Consider the following 18,585-nt stretch of genomic DNA (forward strand, 5'->3'; position numbering starts at 1 on the left):
ATGAGGAGCAAAAGCTAAGACATTGGCAAATGCTTTTCATGTTTCAGATTCCTCCCACTTATAAGCATATGTGCTTTTGAATGCTGGGCAGATTTAAATCCTTGTGCGTGGGAAGGAGGTTGACAAGTTAGCCTTTTGGACAAAAGGGAAGAAGGACATAAATTAAAGATGTTAAAAAGTCACGTTGGCAAGTAGAGCTGGAGGTACAGGATGAAATGACACCCTTGGGGTAATGTGACCCAATCTCAGGTTATATTCCATTGTGCCCACACCCTGGGCCTGGTTGCACATTTGCTACTCCAGGCCATGCAGTGATTGACCATATAGAATAGTGATACATGAGTCTTTGAACAAAAACTAACTGCAAGAACAGTTTAAGAATCATAAGAAGAATAAAATTAGGTGATTAGACAGAAAAACGAAGAATGATGATACAGTAAGATCCTATAATAATGCAGAAGTAAGTTCCAAAGAAACCTTTCTACTAAGTCTGAAATATATTACTTAGTTTTATCCTGATTGTAAGTTACCAGACCATTTTATGGGCACTATAATGTCACTAGAAGTGCATGTCTAACAAAATAATAGAGTACATTACCAATTCTGCTGTGATGGCCACTGCAGAGAAACTATTAGACCCATTTGTCAATGTACCTTGGTGTCTAACAGTTTTAAAGAATGAGTAGTTGTGGAAACTGTTCAACATTTTAAAGACATCATTTCTCCTCAGACACATTCCATTGAATCATCAATTTTGAGTACATCTATTTGTCCACCCATGCTTTTCCTGTAAAGCTGATTGAAAAGAAAACAACAAAAACACATTTTGAATGGCAGAATAGAAAATACTAATGATGTATGAATTTGAAAGGTCTATTTATTGTTTCAAACAAGATTGATATTTTGTTATATTTTGGGTATTGTGCAAGTTGGCAGAGGACATTAAAATAGAATATATACAAAATGGATTTTCAAAATATGAAAATCTGCTTTGCAATGAAATAAACTTGAAGTTGGAGATAGCAGTATTCGTGCCATTATAAAGAATTTCTTTACAGTGGATACATTTAGCATGCATTTCAAAGCATAGCTTTAGGAAGAGTTTATAGTAATATATTAATGCAAAGGAGTTTGCTTTACCTGCTCTCCCCTCAACCTTCATTCACTGATCTTGTGTTCCCAGTCCTTTATAATCCTAAATACCATGACACTTCACCTTCCAACTCTTTTAACAATTATTAAATGGGTGAGGAAACAAGAGAAAAAAACTGAAGTGGAAAGAAGAGAGCATGGCAAATTATTCCAAAAGAAAGAACTCCTTGTTTGCTCTGTGCCCTTGAAGAAGTCAGTTCCATCAATCATTAGATGGAGGGCTGGACGAGGTTATCCATAAAGTCCCTCCCAGATCTATGGTGTTATGATGCTAACTAAGTGAGGACACTAAAATAAAGGCTCATAAAAAACCAAAAGCAATTGGCAGTGTGAAACCAACTTTCTAAATTTTCTTCAAATATTTGAAAATGACTTTTAAAATTAAGCTTCAGCATTATAATATTTTGGATTGTATGCTACTAGGAGGCTGAGGCAGGAGAATGGTGTGAACCTGGGAGGCAGAGCTTTCAGTGAGCCAAGATCACGCCACTGCACTCCAGCCTGGGCGACAGAGTGAGACTCCATCTGCAGGAAAAAAAAAAAAAAAAAAAGAAAGAAATGCTGTTTACTAGTTTTGGGACATGGAGTAGATCGCTTCACCCTTATAAACCAAAATTTCCCACTGTGTAAAACAAGAATACTGATATTACTGTATAGGTAGTTGAAGATTAAATGAGGTAGTACAGGCAAAGTTTTAGTTCCAACCAAGTGCTCGGTAATATTAGCATTTATTATTATTGTCTAGATGGGTATTGGCAATAATTAATTTATTCAATTACTAATTCAAAAATCTGCATGTATATTTTAGATCAAGCTTTGCACTAAATGCTAGGGACCCAGGAGTTACAGAACCATCTCTTCTCCTCCCTGTTACTATTTGATTATTTAAGGGTGAAGTGATATATGTTTGTGGGAGAGCATATATTTTGAATGTATTCACTTTTGTTTTAAAACTGTATGACTGAGATGGAAATGTAACAAGATTCAAGTGAGTAAAATATACCTTTCATATTTCTGCTACTAAGCACTATTCAACTCTGGTCTTTTTTTGATTGGTAGCAAAAAGTTCAGTCTTGCAATCTGAAGTAACTTGGCTACCTCCTGTCTCAAAGTGATCCTCTTTGGGTTCAATTCAGGATATCCCACCACTGTAATCATCCAATGGGATTTTTTTGTCCACTGCACAGACAAAACCAGTTCAACGAGACCATGGCGTTTATTGCAATAAAGAAAGAGTTTAAGTAATGTGACGCTAGCCACGTGGTAGAATCACTTAAATAAGTCAAAAGGCTCAGAAGTTAGAGGCTTTCCAATAATTTTGTGGGCAGAAGACTACAGAATAGGTGCTGCTTATTGGTTGGGGAACAGTCATAGGGATGTGGAAAATGGTCCTCATGAGCTGAGTCTGCCTCTGGATGGGGCCACAGGATGATTGTGGATTATGTCTAGGGGGAGTCAGTCAGTTGCCGGAATGCAAAAGTCTGTAAAACATCTGGAAAGAGCAATCTTGGGCTCTACAGTCATGATATTAACTATAGAAGCAATTGATGAAGTCACAAATCTTGTGACCCCTGGCTGCATGACTCTTGAGCCGTAAGGGATTATAGAAACCATGCCTACCTTTTAGCAGAATTCATGCCCCTTCCACCTCATCTTGTAGCCTTCCATTCACCTTACGAAAGCAGTTTCAGCCCCCAGACCAGGAAGGGATCAGTTTTAGGGAGGGACTATTACCATCTTTGCTTCAAAGTTAAAGGATAAACTAAACTCCTCCAATGCCTAGCCAGCCCCATGCCCAAGAATGAGCAAAGCCAGCAGCCTGCAAGGCTAGAAGCAAAATGGAGTCAGCCATGCTCAATTTCTCCCACTGCCATAAGCTCTGCAAAGGAGGTTTCACAGCTAGGGCTGCCCACTCTGCAGCTTTGTGCAGCCGTGGACTCCCATGATATCAAGCTGGAGTGACTCTTTAGGCTTGCTGATTGTCAACCCTTAACTCCCTTTTGTTCCTCAGCCATAGTGTTGAGACCTTGTGAGTGCTAAAAAACAAACGAACAAACAAAACCGCAGGTGAGGTGGGGACTATCTTAGGCCTTCTCTTTACCCAGACCTGCCTTGCTGACATTTCCACCTTTTGCAGCTTAGTTTGATAAAGGCAATCAGCAAGGTTATTTTCTTCTCAAGCTTCAGAGTTGACTTGGAGTGAGTCCCCAGTACAAAAGTGACTAAATATTTTGGGAAGTTTCTATCACCCAACTCGCCAGAGTTTCATCCCCAGAGTAGGTTCAGGGAAGAGGGCAACCCATACCGTCTACACTCTTTTTGTTTCCCTTTCTCTATCTCTCCTCTTTGGTGCCATAGAAAAACTGCTCATGGCATCACTTATCTTTTCCACCTTAACTGTGGCCTTGAACCCTTTGCTCCATGTCCTCTTAAGATTTGGTTCTTGATATTTAAATTCAAGCTTTTGGAATTTTTTTTCTCTCCAGCAGCTGGTACTTACAATTCAAAACCACGGTTTTAAAGAATTGTCTGCACTGTTGACTTACAAAGGTCAAATTAATTGCTCAAAGGCCAAAAATGTGCATCTTTGTTCTCTGTGAATCAACCTTATCCTGAGGCATAAAGTCCTCTTTGCTGCTTATATATGGCAGAAAAACATAACTAAAATAAATTGAAAAATTCTTCACTTACTTTAATCAAAATACCCCACTACAGAACAAGTCCACAGTGGAATAAAACGATAGTTGTTCCGTAGATTTATCTATGTTTGCCTATCTCCATAAACTAAAATAAAAACAAAACAATAAATGTTTTAATTATATACCTCTGTAATCTAACTTAAATAATATTCCTCCATTAAAACAAAATGAATGCTAAAATGCTTTTGCTATAATAGAGCTGCACATGCTATCACTGAATTTGCTTTTCTAAAATGTTTCAACACGGCCATGTTGTCTTGGTCCAATCTTAGCTATACACATGATTGATTTATGTATTGAATGCCTATTTGCCAGGCACTAGATATAAGTAGCTGAGAAAGAATGATGGTCATGTCCCTAATTTCCTAAATGCTGAGAATTCCTCTCTGACCTAATGAACATCATTTTTCAAACAGTAAGAACCTCCTAAAGCTTGCCTTTCCAGGAAGTTCACAGCCAAACCTGGAATCTTTACCTGTTCTGTATAGTGGTAGAGTTAATTGTGTATTTTGTATTTCTCCACCACTAGAGAGAGTACTGTGTTACATGCCCAAAAGAGTTATTTCAGGATACACAATTTTAAGGCAGAGTTAAAAAGTTAAAGGCAGAGTTTAAAAGCCTTTTTCTAGAGATTAAAGGCTCTTTTTTTTAAGAGATTAAAGAGATTAAAAGGCTCTTTATTTTAAGTGAATAGTATGCAGAAAAAGAATTTTTTTTTTTTTTTTTTTTTAGAAAACAATTGAAACACACTTCCAACCTAACAGCCGTCATTTTCTCAAGATACAGTTAGTTGTAGAAGAGTAGGAAATGATCCTATAAGTTTTAACAGCACAAATTTTGTGTCGTTCCTTTCTGCCTGCCTTCTTGCTTTAAAATGGATGCGGTATAAAGACATCTCTTCTCACAGTTCTTGGTTAATAAAATAATCTCATAGTTTGCCTCTAATATTACTAAACTTGAATAATATATCAAAATCTGAAGAGATGAATGATACTTTACAGCTACATAGGGGGGCTTTCAAATCTCCATTATGTCTGGGTTTTTAAAACAATGACATTTATTTTGAGCTTTCTGTATTCTTATAGTACGTGATCTGATGGGAAGTAAGTAAGAATTAAAGATGATCATGAGATTAAAATAACTCTTTCAGGACACCAGAGTTTTGTAACTTACACACTAAATTTTCACAAATGCAAAATTTGAAATATACATTGTTCACAATCCTCCAGGCCATTGTTTCTCAAACTTCTACAATATGTACAGTGTCTTTAAGACAAAAACAAAAACTAGTACAAAAATCTTCTCTTTGAACCCCAGTGTTAAATCATTTTTATTACATTGTTACTTAAAAATATGCAAACAAAACCAAGCATAAACCTGACCAACACGGTAAAACCCTGACTCTACTAAAAATACAAAAATCAGCCGGGCATGGTGGCGGGTGCCTGTAATCCCAACTACTAGGGAGGCTGAGGCAGAAGAATCACTTGAATCCGGGAGGCAGAGGTTGCAGTGAGCTGAGATCTCACCACTGCACTCCAGCCTGGGTGACAGAGCCAGACTCTCTGTCAAAAAAGAAAGCCAAGCATAAACACTCTGTGCTTATATCTGTTACAAAACATAATTATAACGCAGTGTGCTGTATTATGATAATTCTAGTATTTTGTGGAGCCTCTGCACAGTATCATTGTTTGCCTTTTGCTATCTCTGTTCTTTTCTCATTAAAACTTGAGGCCAACGGCTGGGCATGGTGGCTCACACCTGTAATCCCAGCACTTTGGGAGGCTGAGGCGGGCAGATCACCTGAGGTTGGGAGTTCACGACCAGCCTGACCAACATGGAGAAACCCCGTCTCTACTAAAAATACAAAATTAGCCGGGCGTGGTGGCACATGCCTGTAATCCAAGCTACTCAGAAGGCTGAGGCAGGAGAATCACTTGAACCTGGAAGGTGGAGATTGTAGTGAGCTGAGATCGTGCCATTGCACTCCAGCCTGGGCAACAAGACCAAAACTCCTTCTCAAAAAACAACAACAACAAACTTCTTGAGGCCACAATGATAGTATCTACAAACGTAAACACTGGGTTCATATGGCAGTACTTGGCTAAATTATTATGGGAAATCAAAACACAAATAAATAAAAATATTCAAAGATAATTTTCAAAAGAGACAAATTCAAGATTGTTGTACAAATATAAAAAAACTATCAAAATGTTATTTAACTCAGTTATTAACAAGGAAACCAATAAAATGTTAACTGGTTTAATATAGAACTCAAATTAATGCACATATATGGTTGAGTCAGGAATGTCAAAATGAATCTACAAATAGATGAAAAATTGGCTTTCCCCCTAGGTTGCAGTGGAGAGAAAGATCAGTTGTTCCTCCACCAAAAGGAATTTACATGTCTTTGGATAAGTATTATTTTAATTGCTATCATCTGTATATAATTTATAGCCTTGTAAAATAGGTCAATCAGCCCTCCATAGAATCAGATAACTTGGAACTGTATGTTAAATAATGCCTGCTTTTCCAATGAAAATACCCGGTGTTCTTTTGGTTCATTATTTGGTCCATAATTGTTCATTCAGTGTATTTAAGAGGAATGTAGAGACCCTATAGAACCTATCCATGGATCCTATGGAAATTCCAAAGCCCTCTGTCTCTATTGCAGACAACAAGCCTCTTCAATGGAGCTGTCTCCGTTAAGAACTGACCTCTAGCCACATATAGAAGCTCCATATGAGCCCTATTGTCTTTAAGGAATATGTGGCTCTTCCTTCAGATATAAACATAAGCAACCTCTTTTGATAAGTTTGATGACCTCTTCTGAGGGAATAACTATGACAACTAATCTCACATCTTTATATGTGAAAATTTTTGCCTAAGGACAGATAGTTAACAATGATAAGCCAAGCCTTCAGTAAAAATGTGTTGTTTTGTTCTTTCTTTTTTGGGAGGGAGTGGAGTGGAGGGCAATTACTATACCAGGTACTGTACTAAGTACTTTATGTCAACAAAAAAGAGTCAAACTCTATAAAGTATTTAAAAAGGTTTATTTTGAGCCAAATATGAATGGCTAAGGCCCAAGACAGTCTCAAGAGGTACTGAGAATGTGTGCCCAAGGTTGCTGGATTACAACTTGATTTTATGCATTTTAGTGGGACAAAAGTTACAGGCAGACATCAATCAATACATATGAGTTATACATTGTTTCAATCCAGAAAAGTGGGACAACTTGAAGGAGGGTCTTCTAGGTCATAGGTGGATTTGAAGATTTTTCTGATTGGCAATTGGTTGAAAGAGTTATGTTATCACCTGAAGACCTGGAATCAATTGAAAGGAGTGTCTAGGTTAAGAAGAGATTGTGGAGACCAAGGTTCTATTATGTAGATGAAGTCTCATAAGTGGCTACCCTTAGAGGCAATAGGTGGCAAATGTTTCCTATTCAGATCTTTAAAAGGTGCTAGACTCTCAGCTAATCTCTTCAGGATCAGAAAAAGAACTAGAAAGGGAAGGGGATTCACTACAGAATGTACACTTCCCTCACAAGAGACAGCTTTGCCATGGCCATTTCAAAATATGTCCAAGAAATATATTTCAGGGTAAAATAATTTATTTCAGGGCCTACAGTTTATCATGTGATGCTAGACTAGAGTGAGTTAGAATTCGGTATCTTGCAGTAAAGAGTCTGTTTTGTCATCCTTAAGATCTCTGTTTTAATGCTAATGCTGGTCAGTTGTGGCTGAATTCCAAAGGGAAGAGAGTATAGTAAGGCATGTCCAACCCCCACTTCCCATCATGACCTGAACAAGTTTTTCAGGTTTACTTTGAAATCCTCTTGACCAAGAGGAGGGATCCATTCAGTTAGTTTGAGGGCTTAGAAATTTATTTTTGGTTTACATGCATATATATTATTAAATATCAAAATATAATTCTATAAATGTGTACATTTTATGGGTGAGAAAATTCTGCTTGAACCACCCACATGGCAAGTTTTGAAAAAAAGATTATTTGAATGAAAAACAGGACAAAAGGAAGTGTGTAAGCATTTAATTAGGTCTCCTGTAACTAACAGTCAGGATAGTTTCTTAATTGGATTAGATGGAACAACTGGTTTGCTATCCTAAAGTCAGATGCTCAGTCAATATTTATGGAACATGTCCTAGTCATTCTCACTTCATCTGGGAAATTGAGTGTCCAGGCTACATATTTCATAATGCTATGTTTACAGTTGTCATAGCACTTGACAAATGGCATTAAGTTATCTTGTATGTGTTTATGTTTCCTTTGACTTCAATGGCTAAGCTATGAAGTTAATTTAGAGGGAGGGGTATGTGTCCTTAGTACTTTGATGAAGACTGCCACATCATAGGAGCTAAATATATGCTTTTGAATTAATCTAAACTATGCATATGCATTAAAGATGATCCCTAAATTTGAACCTCTGGAAAAATTTACTCCCAAGTCAGTAGTTCCAAAGATTTTACTTCTGTTTTCAAAATGTTTCAGTGCTGTTAGTTAGATTTTAGTGTCAATAGATGCATTAAGTTATAGCTGCTTAAAATTTGCTCTCAGGACACAGAGGAAAGGCTTGTCTTATCATTACATACAAGCTCTGCAGACTGAAGGTCATGATATCTTTGGGCGTTACTTGAGAAGAAAGTCATGGCCATGAAAAACCATTAGAAATCATCTAGAATTCTGTACCACAATTATATATCCAATGGATTGAAATTTGAGAAAGTCTTCAGTTAATTTAATTAACTTAATTTAATTTAATTAATGTAATGTTTATGAGATTCTTCAGGCTGGACACAGTGGCTCACGCCTGTAATCCCAGCACTTTGGGAGGCCGAGGCAGGTGGATCACAAGGTCAAGAGATCAAGACCATCTTGGCCAACATGGTGAAACCCCATCTCTACTAAAAGTACAAAAATTAGCTGGGTGTGGTGGCACATACCTGTAGTCCCAGCTACTCGGGAGGCTGAGGCAGGAGAATTGCTTGAACCCAGGAGGCAGAGGTTGCAGAGAGCTGAGATCCTGCCACTGCACTCCAGCCTGGTGACAGAGCAAGACACTGTATTAAAAAAAAAAAAAAAAAGAAGAAGAAGAAAAAAAAATAAAAGATTCTTTATATCTCACAAACTCAGTACCACATTTCCTTTAAAGTACCATGTTTATGAGAAGGTAAATATGAAAGAATGACCAGGAAACACAGAGAACTGATACATTGTCCAAAAGAAAGAATAGAAAGCAAAAACATTAAAGTGGGATTGGGAGAGTAGAAATTGGAGAAGTAGAAGGAAAAAATCACACAAGAATGCTGGGAAAATGTTCCATTATGTTAACTCCTTTAATTATCAACCATTTGGCTGTAGAATCAAAAATAAAACTTGAGATTTTAAAATGTTTATATTTTTGTTAAAATATATACTTTTTAAAAATATTAGATATGTGGAATATATACAAACAGGAACTATAATTCTTCATCAGCAATAAAGGATTTCTTTTGAATTTATCACTGACCAGATTGAGAAAGTAATGAAACTATCATTGTAGAGTTAGGATTGAAATCTGACCATGTTTTCTGAGGGTGTAAAGTGGCTCATCTATTTGAATTAATTGTTTCAAGTCCCACTTACTTTGTTCAGAAGTCCACTTTTTGTCCTGCCAGTAGACTGTAGCCCAAACCCTAAGTTGTCTGGTCAGAGACTGGGAAGGTAATGTTGTGTATGTTTTGCTGATTAAATATAAAACATTCAGCATCCTTTATGGCCTTGGTTTAAAGTAAGCTTCTCATTTCAGAGCATATTTTTGAACTACCCACTGTTATTAGCATGTTTCCTCTTAGAGTATTCTTTAACAGGTATTGGTTTTCTTCTAGACAGTTTCACAAAATAACAATAGGTTAGCCTTCCTTAGAAGGCTTAAAAATCCCCTAACTCTTTATATGGTTCATATTTTATTTATTTTTCTCATGTTAATTATATTCTTTTATCTGTTTAATCTTATAAATGACTCCTCTCATTTTGGAGAGATTTTGAACAAATTGGTTGGGAAACCAAAAAAGAAACGAGGATTTTTTAATACTAGTTAGGCTATAAAATATTTTCATGTGCTTTAAAAATGGGATTGCCCACAGAAGGACTTCATTTTAAAGTGTGTGTTTGGTAGTGGTGAGGGGGATGTAAGTATCTGAAAGCATTTTATATTGGAATACGGGTCTATTCGTGGTTATACTTTGTTTGTATATCAAATACTGCACCTGTCACAAGCTTGGATTTATCGTGAGTATGCATAATGCTTGCTGTTGGGAAAGGCTGCAAATCCCCCATTGGCAGCAGAGTGACCAGAAGTAGATGCACCTGTCTTCCCAGCTGGGACTTGCTCATGGAAAAGAAGGTCATTTAACACCATGTTATTCCTGTGGACAGCTGTATATGTAAAATGCCTTAGGACGTAGACAACCTAAATTCTGTTAAAAAAAAAAAAAAAAGAAAAAAAGGTCTTCAATGGCCAAACGAAATTTGACTTGAAAAATATTTTGATGTTTTGATTCATTAGATTTGGAGCATATTTAGGCTTGGTTTAATAGAAAAACATTATTTGGTTTGCTTTGGTCTGAGCACTCTACTGGCTTTTAATGACTCAGGGAACACCAATATTTTCAGCTCACATTGGCTTAGGGTTTAGTATAAAGTAGTTCATTCTGTCTTGATGCAGCTCTTGGTTAAAATATAGGCCTTCTCCCCATGCTACAGTGATAGTTCTTTGTTTTTGTCTATTTTAATTGTCTATTTTCCCCCAACAGACTCTAATGTCTATAAGAATAAGGGCTATGTCTATTTTGCTAACCATTATTTTTTGTAGCACACTGCCATTGTATTAATTCTGGGTATATCAGTGTTTAGTAAATCTTTCTCAAGTGGATAAATGAATGAAGGAATAAATAATTGGCTTTCACTGTACAGTTCATCTTAAAGACTCTGTGATTCAAAATCATACCAAAACTCGAGAAGCCTCGGTCGTATTGTTTGTCTGTTTGTTTTTTTAAATTAGGTACAAGTTTAGTTACAATAAAGTGTACAGATTTTAAGGTCACAGTTCCATGAATTTTTGTCGAGTGTATACACCCATGTAACCATTATCCAATCAAGATAGAGAATTTTTTCATTATTCCAGAGAGTTCCCTCTTGCTCTGTTTCTGTCAATTCCTCACAGCCACTGTTCTGATGATCATCATAGCTTATTTTTGCCTTTTCTAGAACTTCATATAAATGTAACTATATAGTATGCACTTTTTTGTGTCAGGCTTATTTCATGCAACTTTAAGATTTTTCAATTTATCCATAGATATTTAATTGCATTCATGGGAATCAGGAACTTACCCATGTTAAAAATAAGATTAATAATGAAAGACTATGATATTACAAAAAAAATACTTTGTGCCTCCTTGGAGGATTTATTGATGACATTTTCCCCAATCTACAACTATGTGCTTTTAAGAATTCTAAAAATATGCAGAATGATTGTTAGAAGTAGAGTTCAGAGGTGCCATCAAACTAACATCATTGTACTGTGAACTTCCATAGGCAGATCATTTGATAAGCCAAGCAGATCAAGAGGGGCACATTTTAGAGCAGGTAACTCAGACCGGGCTTTCTGACTTCTCCAGTATTGCACATCACTACACCATTGGCGTCCTTTTTCCACAACGCCCTTCTGTAGATGATGACATATGCATAACAGTTTGTAAAGGTTAAGGAAAGGCTCTAAAATTAGGTATTCCACTGAAAGTCTTCTTTAAAATAGATTTTTCAGTAACAGATAACTGGAGTGTAGAGGTGTTTGGGTTGAATTGCAACGAGGTTTACAAAGAAACGTAGTCAGTTTGCAGGCAGTGGAAAGAAGCTTGCCAAGTAAAGCCTGTAGAAAATGGATTCATTGAATTAGAACAGTCTGTGATCAACTGCCAAAGCCAGCTTATTTTCCTTGCGAGTTCCAGAAAAGAATGCCTGAGACTTTGTGTTGATGGAAGGCTATCTTATAGAACATGCTGGCAGAACACACTTTTTCACTGGCTCCCTCAGTATTATTATAGACTTGATGGAGTACTTTGGGATTTGGTAGGGATTTTTACATCAGAAAAAATTAGGCATAGGAGATTAGGAACCAAATGTGTTAGTTTATCATAGCAGAGCAAGGCAACAAGACAGTCTTAAGGAAACCACAGACAAGACTGTTTAGAACTAACAATATTCTACTTCTCCTGTGGAAACACTCGCTATTATAAGTGAGACCACAGAATAAAATTAATGTCTAGGGAAAGTAAGCAAATAATTGTGGAAAATTTTTAAAATGACTTTATAACCAGTGAAGACATCATTTATTCAAAGACATCTTTGCATAAAGAGGAGATTGTAATGATATAAAGGAAGAAAATTCCTTTTCAAATTAAGTGTTCTTCAAGTGCTGATTGTTTTGTGCAGAATAATTTGACGTAAGATACGTGGAAATTTTACGAAATGGTGAAAAGAGAATCTGAACAACTTGAAACAAAGTGCTAATGTCAGCTGAAGTGCCTCCAAAGTTACTCATATATTTTTCTTTCCTTTTAGACCCAGTAGAAACACTTCAAGAGCTGCTCGATCCAGGAGTGGAGGGATTTTGTGAAGACACGGATGCTCCTTAAAAGGAGTGCAGAAATTTTCATCATAGGGTAACAGCTGATTCCTATTTTTGGTTTAATAGTCTTTGAATATTTACAAAACTGTGATATAAAATAGATGATATTATCCAAAATATTAAGTTTGCTCTGAATTTGCTTATAGCTTTGTAGTATTTCATGCTTTATACCTTTCACGTGAAATATGATCAGAAATAACTCCTCAACAAATATTATCCTCATATTTGGAGTAGGATGATACGTAGAAACAAGAGTAATTGCAAAGCATCACTCTGGCCACTTTGGAATAGAAGCACCATTAGCAGAGATTGCAAAGTGTTTTGTCAGCCTTCTTGCCATGACACACATGGAAAATGGTAATATTCCTAGGATGTACTGAGAGGGCTTCTCACAAGCAGAGATGACTGGCACTGCTCAGCAGCTCCAGGGCTGAAGCCTTGGCATCTTATTAGCACATCTGTAGACCATTGTGTTGGGGAGCTGTGCTGGTGAGCAATAGAACCTTTCTTTTTGGAAAGCCCTACAGTGTCTGCTGCTTTTTATGCATGTCTATGTTTGAAGTCTGGACTTAGAGGAGTTTTTCTTAGGAAAAAATTAAGACATCGGGTTCTAGATTTTCACTGGAAGTTAATTTTACCTGAAGATTGACCAGTATTCCTGGTCTTGTGTCAAGAAACTTGAACTCGGAATCTTTTCCTTTTTCCTCTCCATTAACAAAATGATAAAGAAGCTCTTCCTTAGAGGACCCAGGGGCACATCTCAGTTCTGGCAGGATCCCTTGTTTTCTTAGGGTTCTGGAGAAATTTACACAAGACAAAATTTTGTCCCCAGGGTAATGAGAACTCCCCATAATTTGAGGTAGGTGTGTACTTTTAGGCCTCACTTCAATATTTGGACTAGGCTGGGTAACTCCTGATTCTGTTATGTTAGTAGTCATTCAAAAAATGTTTAAGTCTTCAGCAGATTCTGGACCTGACTCAAAGCCAGACTGAATATTGAAGAATGGTAGGTTTCAGGCTAATGGGGCCTGCACACTCTGTGGTATTTCTTCTGTGCCTTATTCCAATATCATCACAGGTACCACCACAGGTACCACCTCGGGAATAAGAAGTAACAGTTGGGAAACCAGGGGTATCACCATAAAAGACTGCAGTTACAGTTCCAGAAGTTGTCTCATCTGACCAGAATTGTAGTCTTTGGTTTGGTTTAATTTTAACAACTTCTGTGTCTTTGGTTTTACTTTTGCTTTTTTTTTTTTTTTTTCCCCCCATTAACAGACTTTTTTAAGAGTAGTTTTATGGGCTGGGGGCGGTGGCTCACGCCTGTAATCCCAGCACTTTGGGAGGCTGAGGCGGGCAGATCACGAGGTCAGGAGATCAAAACCATCCTGACTAACACAGTGAAACCCCGTCTCTACTAAAAATACAAAAAAAATTAGCCAGGAGTGGTGGCAGGTGCCTGTAGTGAGAGATCATACCACTGCACTCCAGGCTAGGCGACAGAGCAAGACTCAATCTCAAAAAAAAAAAAAGTAGTTTTATGTTTGCAGAAAAATTAATTGGAAAGTACAGAGAGCTTCCACATAATCCTCTCCCTCAACCCACACTCAGTTTTCCGTATTATTAACATCTTGTATTAACATGGTACATGGTACATTTGTTACAAGTGATGACTCAATATTGATAGAGCCTTTTAACTAAAGTCCATAGTTGCATAAGGTTTCAGTCTTTGTGTTGGATATTTTATGGGTTTTGACACACATATAATGACAAATTTCTATTACTGCTGCATCACACAGAATAGCTTCGGTGCTCTAAAAATCCCCCATCTTCCTCCTATTCCCTCTTCTCTCCCTCCACTGAAACCCTGGCAATCTCTGATCTTTTTACTGCCTCCATAGTTTGACCTTTTCCAGAATGACATATAGTTGGAATCATGCAGTATGTAGCCTGTTCATTTTGACTTCTTTTACAAAGCAATGGGCTTTTAAGGTTCATCTATGTTTTCTGTGGCTTAATAGCTCATTTCTTTTTATGACTGAATATTTCATTGGACGGATGTACCATAGTTTACCCATTTACCTAGTGAAAGATATCTTGATTGTTTCCAAATTGGGAATTACTTTTTTAAGTCACTATAAATATTTGTTTGCAGATTTTTGTGTGGACAGAAGTTTTCAACTCATTTAGGTATATACAAAGGAGTATTATGACTGGATTAAGTGGTAATAAAGTGTAGTTTTATAAGGAACTGCCAAACTGTATTTCAAAGTAGCTGTAATATTTTGCATTCCCACCAGCACTGAAAGGACCTTCCTGTTGCCGCACATTTTTACAAGCATTTGGTGTTGCCAGTGCTTAGAGTTTTAGCAATTGTAATAAGTATATTGTGGTTTTTCATGGTCTCATGTTCTAACATAATAAACTATAAAAGAGAGTGTGATTGCCCAAAAGACTCTGAATTCTTAGCTACTATGAATTTTTTCAGTATTCACTTTGTAATAACAGTGATCAAGAATCTGAGGTTATCCCTGACAGCACTGAGATTAGTGTGTGTTATATCCAAGTACGTGTATATAGAGATGTGTGTGTGTGTGTGTGTGTGTGTGTGTACACCTAGTATTCTCTGTTATAGAAAGAGGTCATAGTAGGCAAAGACTCTTCTAATAATACACCATTGAAATAAAAATAGGCAGAAGATATAAAAGATTCTGGCTTGTTTAAATCTGCATATTCTGTAGATCTTGATATTAAAATAGGCCATGTTTGATGCTGTTCAAAGTTAGCTTTCTGGCGTGAACTACAGTGTTATATATGAGCCACATCAAATTCGGCAGCCTGAATTTCTGTATTCAGTTAAATTTGGCCATGCAGATATAGTCCTGAAAAGAGATTCTTCACGATGCTTTCACAATATAGTCATTTTTCTGTATGTTTGATGCATGCTTAGATTTGATTATATTATTTTGTAAACCTTTCTGATGATACCAACTTCACTAGTAGAGGGCTACTTTCTCCAGTGTAAGGACCACTCCTCTAATATTTCTATCTTCAAATATATCACAATGCCTGACACATTTATTCTGTGAGTATATACAAAGCCCTACATCAGTTACTATAGAAATATTTTAACAAAGTTCCAAAGATACCAGACAAACTTTATAATTTAAGAAAAAAATAGGTAAACCATTTCAAGCCATGCAAGTAATTTTGTGTAATGATCAAAACTAACTTAACAGAGTATGGATCTGGTTAAAAATTAAACAACTAACATTCTTATGCAGTTTTTATGTGCAAAATAGAGTCTCAACAGTGACAGAAATGCAAAGATAAAATAAACATGTTCTCTACTTTCTATAAAAGATGGACTCCAGTGCAGGAGGGTTGGTTGGGGAAAGAAGTAGGATGATAAGAAGTATATTGGCATTGGAAGTGCCTTAAATCTATGCTGCACATTTGCTGATAACATGGTATATAGAATGCTGGATTTTCAGACATTAGTATATACAGAAGAGTTTCTTTGGATTCTTGTTTAAATTTCGTTTTCCGAGACTCCACAACTAAATATCAAAAAATAATTTTGTAGTCCATGATTCTCCACTTTTATCAAGCTCCTCATGTTGTTGTATTACTGGTGATCTATAGGCTACACTTTAAGAAACTGATACGTACCAGTTAGAATTTTTATCCCTTCAGTGTGGTTTGTGTTAGGAAGTACTCCTGAAACAGAGTAGTAGGGAGATCTGGGCTAAATATAGGAATCAAGAGAATATGCCAACAAGATTGAATAACTTTGTGGCGCATTATAATGGTATACTTGATTGCAGATTGTCCTAAGAGTCTGAAAATTAGAAAACAAACTCATTGGAGAAACTAGCAAAAAATTGTGCCTAAGATTACAGCATTTTAAAAAAAGAATAAAGTGTATAACTTTAAAATAGAATAAATATTTGATAAATACATCAAATGCAATACAATTGCATCTATATTCAATGACTTGTTTATATAAAAGATATTAGTTATGATACTTATATTTTAGGGAAAAAAATAAATACCTAAGAAGTCCAAAATAGGGAAATTATGAAGTTAGTTAGTACCCTCATTCCAATGGAATGTTATTTTCACTGTTTTAAAATATGGCATGTAAGAAGTATCTAAAATAAACCTATATCAAAGAAAAATGAGAATCTATAACTGTATGTTTGATATGATTATATGCACATAAAATAGCATATGTGGTGAAATTTCAGGTATTTTTAATTTTAAAATTTTCCTAGATATTTTATGGTACAAAATCAAATGTTAGATTTTAAAATCTACATGAGGCAAATTAATTGTCACAAGCTTTAGTCATACATTTTTAATTTTAAAGTAAATAATTTTTAAGTTAAAAGGTGTTTTGAGATTCCTCTTCGCAATGAGCCCATGGTAAACTCTGTAAAGCAGTGATACTCATACCTAGCAAATTATCAGAATCATTTGGGAGAAATTCTGAAAACACAGATTTCTTTCAAAAGCTAGACAAGTAATTCACTTTCTTCAGAACTGACTTGGGGCCCTGGAATCTTATTTTTTTTAATATCGTACCGTTGGCTTTACTGATAAAAGGGAAAGATGACAACCACTGCTGTGGGGTAGACAATTTCTGTCTTCAGGAATTTCTGTAATGTATATGTATATGACAGAAACAAAAATATAAGGTAAAATGTTTTCAAATTCTAGACTGTTTAATGTTTGTAACACAGTAAAGTACAGCAAAAATTCGAGTAGAGAAAGCATAAATAAGGAGGATTACTTGGGAGGGCCTTCTAGAACAATAATCTCATAAGCATTGGTGGCAGATGTAGGAATGCAGAAACCAAAAGCCTCATCATCATTTAACAACCTTCATGTGGATAGGAAGTGATTAGAGAGTGAAACTTTGAAACACGTAGAGAAAGCAGTGAAGAAGAGGTGCCATTTTGCTTTTTTCGCCAGCTTGCTTGCTTCCTTCCTTTTTTTTTTGAGATAGAATTTTGCTCTTGGTGCCCAGCGTGGAGTGCAATGTCACAATCTTGGCTCACCGCAACCTCCGCCTCCCAGGTTCAAGTGATTCCCCTGCCTCAGCCTCCCGAGTAGCTGGGATTACAGGCATGCGCCACCATACCTGGCTAATGTTGTATTTTTGGTAGAGACAGGGTTTCTCCATGTTGGTCAGGCTGGTCTCGAACTTCCAGCCTCAGGTGATCTGCCTGCCTCGGCCTCCCAAAGTTCTGGGATTACAGGTGTGAGCCACCACCCCCGGCTTCGCCAGCTTTCTTACCAATTAAAAGTATAAGCCCTATACCCCTTCCCCAGAGTCCCAGATCTGTTCCTAGGCTTTTCCTTTTAGGTTTTATCCTAGCTTTGAGGAAAGGGATGCCTTCAGGGAAAAGATAGTGCTCCGAATTTTGGGATGGGAAGGCCTATGTAATCCATAAATCAATGTTTTGTATGGTGAAGGGAAAGAAGGTTGAAGAAAGGCACCTCAGAATATTTGTGGAAGACAAAACATTTATTATTAATGTTTATTAAAAGGAATTATGACTTTTAAAAGGCATAGAATCAATCACAGAGCAAGTTGAACTCGAACCTTTAAATATAGGTACAATTTGCTTCTCCAGAACATGAAAATAGAAGAAAGAGACATTTCAGTGGTGGGACCCCATGTACCTGAGTAAATCGGCCAAGTGTCTTTCTTCTGTGGTCTCGATTTCTTTTTTAGTACAAATGTTGTTTAAGTTTTTATTCTTCCAGTTCCTTTGCCTAAACTGACAGTAAATTATTTTTATCATACATAGGAGCTAGGACTAGGAGGTCAACTATTTCTTAAATGAAAAAGTCAACACCAGCTTGGCTAAAGTTGATTGAGGAGTGGGTGCCCATGAGGCTGGATGTGATTGGTAGTCGTACTGAGCAGGGCCGTAAGTTCCAGAATAAGGAATTTTGACTTGGCCTTACAGTGAAGGTTTCTGAGAAGGTTAATGAGAAGATGAATTTGGGCTTTGAAGAGGAAAATCAGCCAAC

The 18,585-nt window shown here is 36.6% G+C and overlaps 1 protein-coding gene across 2 annotated transcripts in view; it reads left to right on the forward strand.

The window, feature by feature from the left end:
- B3GALT1 (beta-1,3-galactosyltransferase 1) overlaps positions 1 to 18,585 on the forward strand; it is a 556,028-nt gene that overhangs the window by 189,815 nt on the left and 347,628 nt on the right. For both annotated transcript variants that reach the window (XR_002516404.2, XR_004176706.1), the window contains exon 3: positions 12,474 to 12,574. The gene's annotated coding sequence lies outside the window, so the exon portion shown is untranslated. The remainder of the gene's footprint in view (positions 1 to 12,473; positions 12,575 to 18,585) is intronic.

The sequence above is a fragment of the Papio anubis genome, chromosome 10 (genome assembly GCF_008728515.1).
Source record: "Papio anubis isolate 15944 chromosome 10, Panubis1.0, whole genome shotgun sequence".
Classification (NCBI taxonomy): Eukaryota; Metazoa; Chordata; class Mammalia; order Primates; family Cercopithecidae; genus Papio; species Papio anubis.